Genomic DNA, 7,685 nt, shown 5'->3' with positions numbered 1-7,685 from the left:
TTGATGTGTGTTTGCCCTCTTTTGTAAATGAGAAAGTTGGCTTGTTGACTATGTGGAAAAGAGAGAGGAAAAAAGTGAAATGAGGAGCTACTGGATCGGGATCGCGCTGTAACTTTGAATTTGAGCTAATTAAACTAACGTGGATCTGCCTTGCAAATTTGGAGAAAATTTGTTGGGATCATGGTGGGAATGTACATGGTCTGCCACAAAATCTACGAAACTAAAAGGGTTCTTTCATCTCTGTAAATGAAGCCCAAACCCACAATTACAGCTGCACTCCTGCAACCTACACATATAAAAGAGAAGAAAGGGGGTTGTGGATAGGGTTTTTCCTCAGTCAAACCCCAGTTGAGGAATCAACCTAGAAAGAAAGTAATTGCAAATGCTTGAATGTAAACAATGGAGATGTATACCTTGTAGATCTGCAGCTTGTTGATAATGATTGCTTTGCTTCTTGAATGTAATCACAAATGTTGTATTAAATGACATGTAACATGACAAAACCCTAACACATACACATGCTTGCAAATTAATGTTGTAATGTTTCTCCCATGGATGAATGAATAAGACTTGAATGCCTGATGATGACCTTGAAATCTTGTATCTTCTCCCTATGCTCTCTATCTATGTATGTGCTATCCATCTGTTGTCCTTCATCCATGAATGATGGTATTTAATTCCCTTTTATACATGCCTCAAGGATTAACTTTCAACCACCAAAGGCCGACAAAGTGGAATAACAAACCCCGAAGACAAGAAGTGCATAGGAGACCGGGCAACCCACAAATAGGACCATCCTAGGAGGTGGGGATAGGGGCACCACACCACTGTCCTAGGGGACAAGGGCACCATGCCCTTGTCCTAGGTGGGACAGGGGCACCACACCCCTTTCCTGCCCTATTTTAGGCCCCAGACATGATATAGAGCAACCACAAGACATAAAGGAGGAAAGGAGAAGGGTTAGAAATGCAGAAGTAGGTCTTGGTTAAGGAAGGAGATGTTGTTGCCAAGGTGAGGACCCTAAATGTGGTTAAAATTGTAGGGGTCACAATTTTATAACACTACATTTAGCCCCCACTTTAGTGGGAGTATGGCTTACACCACCACTGCTGGTAAAGTAGAAGAAAGAGAGAGATAAAGATGAGAGATACAGAGAAAAACCACAAGGAGTATAAGACACCACTAATATTGAGGAGCAAAAAGCCCCCAATCTTAGGGTCTTAACTCATGCCAACATATGCAAGAGCACACAAAACAAAAAGGAACAAGACACACAAAACAAAGACAAAGAGCAAAAAGACACACAACAAGACACAAGATGGAAAACTAACTAGCCAAAGAGATCTCAAGCTTAGATGTCTCAACAACTAATCAGGACACAAAGACCAATGCCATCACATAAACATGAGCGATCACATAAAAGAGAAAATATGACATCATCTATGAACTATCAATAGTAAAACTATGAGTTCATGATAGGAAAAAGAGAGAGAACATGAATACACACTTTGGTGATCCATGAGAAGAAAAGCGAAGAAGAAAGAAATGATGGACGTCTCACCTCTAAAAATAGGTGATCCATGGAGAGAAGAACATGGAAAATATCACCCCTAGAGCTTTCCTAGGTAAAGAGAGAGAGAGAGAGAGAGAACTCTGTTAGTTCCACTCACCCTCATGCACATGTGTGCAAGTGAGGTTCGAAGCACCTCATAGGAGTTTATGCCCGAGTATGCTACAACCTGTATAGAATGTATAGTAGAAGTGTCAAGAAAGGTGTGATATCTCACTCTAAGAGACCATGCTTTGGTTCTGAGAATAGTCACCCCGCATAAAAGAAAAGTGGTGTCATCTCTCTCTAAGAGACCATGCTCTAGTTCCGAGAATGACCCACTGTACAAGAGAAAAGTGACAGCATCTTGCTCTAAGAGGTTTCCCTCTGGTTCCAAGAATGTCTCACTATACAAGACAAGAACAACTGAAGACATCTCTCTCTAACAGATCGTGCTCTTTTTCTGAGAATGACCCACTATACAAAAAGTGACGACATCTTTCTCTAAGAGGTTTCCCTCTGGTTCCAAGAATTTCCCACTATTCAATGCATCAGAGAAGTATAGTACAAAGGAGAAGTGTGGGTGCCCCCCCCTTAAGATGTCAACATAGGCTAATGTTGATATCTTAAGGAAAGTAGAACAAGGATACCTACCTTCATCATAAAGAAGATATCCGCCATGCAACAATGTCATAAATCCAAGCAAGAGAGGGAATACTCTTCAAGCAAGGATAAGATAGTTGAAAAGAGATGTCTTGTTGTAAGTGTAAAGGTGATCCTTGGAGGAGAAGAGATATTTGTTCAAAAAGATATCTACCCCCAAGAGGAGTTTTCTTAGACAAATATAACATCTTCTAGAACAAGAAAAGGAAAGAACCAAAATGCAATCCTTCCTCCTATTTCTAGGTGAAAGGGGTTATTGATGAGGGATGACTCACTTTTAGCCCCCAGAGGGATGGGTGAATCTATCATAGATGTACATTACCAAGTGTAACAAAGGTTGTAGTCAATGATTAACACTTCTTGTATAAGAGAGAATCCTTAAGCCAATAACCAAAAATTCTACACAAGGAATGACATCAAGTAATATAACACACACCATCCACTTAATAGGGCAAAGGGGATCCCTATAGAAAGAGGGAGAGAAGGATCATTCCCCCCCACGCTAATGGGACAATGAGAAGAGCTTACACAATCTACTAGAGAGAGATTAAACATATGCAAATGTGCAATAAACTTACATAAACATATGCAAGAAAAGACATTAGTAAATGTAAAATACACATCTCAAGAAGTGGTAATCTTCAAAAAGAAGAGAGAATAAGGATCGTATATTCCCCAAGGGGGATTAGTCATAAAAGCGTACCATTGTAAGAAATGATAATTGCATATGAAAAATGCAGCCCTTAAAGGAAATAATGATACAAGGGAAAGGAGCGAAAATCCTTGCCCCCCAAGTGAGGAGAACAAGGAGAAATATTACACATTTTCTGATGGTGATTAGTTTCAAGTGATATGTCATCCTAGTGCAACAAATCCTCTCAAGGAAAGGATACATACCTCCCAAGAGTTCATTCTCTACTAAGGGGTATATCATACTTGCGAATAATCGAAACCATAGAAGAGCTAAGATTTCCAAGATAATGAAGGAAAGAGAAGAAGTGCAGTACTCATTATAGATGTCCCTCTCCAAGCAAAGAGAAAAACCAAAGAATAATTATATGCTCACATAGGAATAGACTTATGCAAGAAAAGAGATCTAATAATGAATAATGCCCAAAGATTGAGGTAAATGAATAGAAAGAAGATAAAAAGGACTTCATGTTGCTGCCACAAAGTATTTTAAAGTTAAACAATACCACCACTAATGATAAAGATCCCTTGGTAAATGGGCTAATTATGCCATAGGGTGAAGAGCAACATGAAGGGAAAATAATTGCTAAGGCACAATGTTTTTACCAAGAAAGACAACTAGATCCTCTATGAGACAAATGTGTGCAAGATCATATTGTAGTTGAACAAATTTATTAAATGCATGACATTTTCCAATAGAATGTGAATATAAATCATGAAAAATGCAATATTCAATAACTTTCACTTGCTTAAGATTTTTGTTTTTATTTTGAGGAGGAAAGGAAATGTTCTTGTCATATTTCAATCTCCAATAGATTCTTGTCACTAATCTGTCAGGATGGTAAATATCATCTTCCCATGAAGAAGAAGGTTTGTTAGAAGAAGGAGCTTGATTATCCACAATCCTAATTTTGCCACTTTCTATGCCATCTTGAATAGATTTTTGAAAATCAAGGCAATCATCCACATTATGGTCATGGGTTTGATGAAATGAACAAAAAGGATGCTTTGAAGAAGAAGCATTCTTGTGGGCTCTCTTGATTTGTTGTTTTTGAAGGTAATCTTTAAAGTTTTGAAGTCTAAGGAATTCGTCCATAGAAAGAGGGGTACCACTTCCTAGGCCTCTTGTAGTAGTTTGTGTAGGAGGATTTATAGGGACACGAATTCCATGCTCAAATTTCCCAATTCCTTGTCCTTTAAAACCTTTTTTTGTAATTATATGAAAGCCACGACTATAATAATTTTGCAATTGACTAGATGGAGGAACAAGATCATGAATTTCTTTGAAATCTGATGTGTAAGGAGGCAAAAAAGGATTCATAGATGAAGGAAGAGTATCATGTGAAATGAGAATCTCTTTGCCTTTATCAATCTTATCCTTTTTGGAAGATTAGGGAAGCACATATTCATCATCTAAAATCTCATTTTTTGTGATTTATATGCGAGGAGAAAGGTCATGAATAAAATGCATGACATCATCCTCTCTACATAGACTTTGATGTTGAAGATAGGTCCTAGGAGAATAAGGAGGATCTAAAGATGTAAGAATATTGATGTTTTCATATTTCCCCTCTTGCTCAAGGGTATGTGTAGAAGAAGAAAATGGATCCACATTACTTTCCAATGCTTGCTCTCTTGTAGAAAGATCATTGGGTAAAGCATTAAATCTCATTTCTTTCACACAAGATACCCTAGGAGAGGTATATGGGTTAGGATTTTTAGGTTTAGGATCTACAAAAGCTTTAAAGTGATTAACATAGGAAATGCATGTTGTTAACAACATCACCATAATGCAACATAAATTAAACATGAAAGCTTTGAGATCTAATAATTTGGAAATCCTAACAACACAATATGACCAAGTGTTATGAAGAAAGAGAAGCAACAAGAAATGGAAGAAACTCTTACCTGACACATGATAAATATATGGAAAAATTAATGTAATCACATGCGAAAGAGCAAGTAAATCGAGTTTATTAATTGCCATTAAAAGTCTCTTAAGTGAAATCTGAATTTGCTGGAAAGGCAGATCTAAAATTAGGACTTTTTTATGAAAATTAATTTTAAGATGTGAATTTGATGAAATTTGAATTTGTGTTTGACCTTAGAGAGTGTTAAAATTGATAAAGTACGCTGATTTTCTGGATCTGAGCAAAAAAATACAGTGAATTCTGTCTCTCGAAATTTTGGGAAAAAAGATGAGGATCGTGGTAGGAATGCACATGGTCCGACCAACTTTTTTTGAAATTTTCAGGGATGATAGAGATTGTGATTTTAATGTAGAATCCAAAAAAATAGCCGATTTGGAGATGTCTAGATCGATCAAAATTGCAATCAAAGGTCGAAATTGAAAAGATCTTAAAAATTAGGGTTTTATGATTAAACCACTAAATTTTCAGAATAAAAAGATAGATTTGAATTGCAACTTTGAAATAAAAATCAGATCTGAAACAAGCAATTACAATTTTGCACTTAACAAGCTTAATTTTCTCAACATGAAAAATTAAGGTTTTTATGCAATTAACCTCTAAAATTTGCAAATAGATCAAACTTGAAAATAAAAATTTGAAAATCAAATTGCAATTAATCTGATCTAAAAATGAGAAATTAGAATTAATGTGTAAGATGTTGGGTTCACCAAAATGTAAATTGGAAAATTGGATCCTAGTGACTCCCCACCTAGGAGAGAGAAAGGAAGCCACTAGGATGATTTTTCGGTTGGGAGGAACTTTACATTCAAAAGAAGGATTGAATCCACTAGATCCAAATCCAAGAGAGATGATGATCTGAATACTAAGTGGATTGCAAGTGGTTGATGTGTGTTTGCCCTCTTTCGTAAATGAGAAAGTTGACTTGTTGACTATGTGGAAAAGAGAGAGGAAATGAGTGAAATGAGTAGCTACCAGTTCGGGATCATGTTGTAACTTCAGATCTAAGCTAATTAAACTGACGTGGATCTGCCTTGCAAATTTGGAGAAAAGTTGTCAGGACCGTGGTGGTAATGTATGGTCCGCCACAAAATCCGCAAAATGAAAAGGGTTCTTCTGTCTCTGCAAATGAAGCCCAAACTTGCAATTATAGTTGCACACCTGCAACCTACGCACATAAAAGAGAAGAAAGGGGGTTGTGGATAGGGGTTTGCCTCAGTCAAACCCCGGTAGAGGAATCAACCTAGAAAGAAAGTAATTGCAAATGCTTGAATGTAAACAATGGAGATGTATACCTTGTATATCTACAACTTGTTGATAATGATTGCTTTGCTTCTTGAATGTAATCATAAATGTTATATGAAATGACATGTAACATGACAAAACCCTAACACATACGCATGCTTGCAAATGAATGTTGTAATGTTTCTCCCATGGATGAATGAAGAAGACTTGAATGCTTGATGATGACCTTGAAATATTGTATCTTCTCCCTATTCTCTCTATTTGTCTATGCGCTATCCATCTATTGTCCTCCATCCATGAATGAGGGTATTGAATTCCCTTTTATACATGTCTCAAGGATTAAATTTCAACCATCAAAGGTCGAAAAAGTGGAATAACAAACCTCGAAGACAAGAAGTGCATTGGAGACCAGGCAACCCACAAATAGGACCACCCTAGGAGGTGGGGATAGGGGTGCCACACCACTATCCTAGGGGACATGGGTGCCAAACCCTTGTCCAAGGGGGGACAGGGGCGCCATGCCTTTGTCCTGCCCTATTTTGGGGCCCAAACATGATACAGAGCAACCACAAGACATAAAGGAGGAAAGGAGAAGGGTTAAAAATGCAAAAGTAGGTCCTGGTTAAGGAAGGAGATGTCATCGCTAAGGTGAGGACCCCAAATGTGGTTAAAATTGTAGGGGTCACAATTTTATGACACGACAATGACTAAGCTTAAAATGATGCAATTTATTTTTGTTTGTCTAAGTATACTCAATTAATCAATTCACGTAACATTCATTGATCTTATAGCATAATGAAAGGATAACTTTATTACATGAATGATAAAAAGATTATAATAAATAATAATGAAATGTAACATCTAAAATAAATGGATTCATAATGGATGATATGCAACACTTAATCTAAATGGATGAAATGTCATCTTTTTTAGCATATTGTGGTAGTGCTTTTTCATCATTGAGCTTTTAAAATGTTGTAAGAAAATACAAGCACCTAGGTATAATTACACCAAGATGACTTGAGTATCTCTTACATGGATTTTGATTTAGCAAGTTAATACAAGAATCAAGGTATAATGATACCAAGATGACCTGAGTATCTCTTGCATCAACAAACAAGGGTTATCCTCTTTCATATGTAAACCCATAATGTCCTCGATGATTTTTTGCCAATCATGTCCTTAAAAAAGTGTATACACTACTAAAGAATAATCCACAAGCAACAAACAAAGAAAATAACCATGCCACATAATAGCTCCTCCAGTCTCAGACATCCTTGAGTAGTGTAGGTGATGCTCTACAAAATGGACAATGGTTAGACTAGAACTTGTGGTGGAATAACACACAACAACACAAGGAACCGTTAGTGTTAATCAACCAAAAACTAATCTAAGAAGGCATATCAAAAGAGACTCTAAAAACATGACAATATATTTAACTATGGAAGAAAATACAACAAGGCATCTCCAAATGCCTTCTACCATGCTCTTAGCTCCTTCTCCTTTGTTCCTGTCCTCTCCAAGTTCCAAATTAGTGTAGCTCTCAGTAGCTTTTTGCACTATGGATGCTTATGGAGATTCAAGATTGAAATGTTTACTCTAAAATACTA

The sequence above is a fragment of the Cryptomeria japonica genome, chromosome 3, assembly GCF_030272615.1.
Source record: "Cryptomeria japonica chromosome 3, Sugi_1.0, whole genome shotgun sequence".
Taxonomy (NCBI): Eukaryota; Viridiplantae; Streptophyta; class Pinopsida; order Cupressales; family Cupressaceae; genus Cryptomeria; species Cryptomeria japonica.
The sequence above is the reverse complement of the archived record's forward strand: the minus strand, read 5'-3'. Positions refer to the sequence as shown.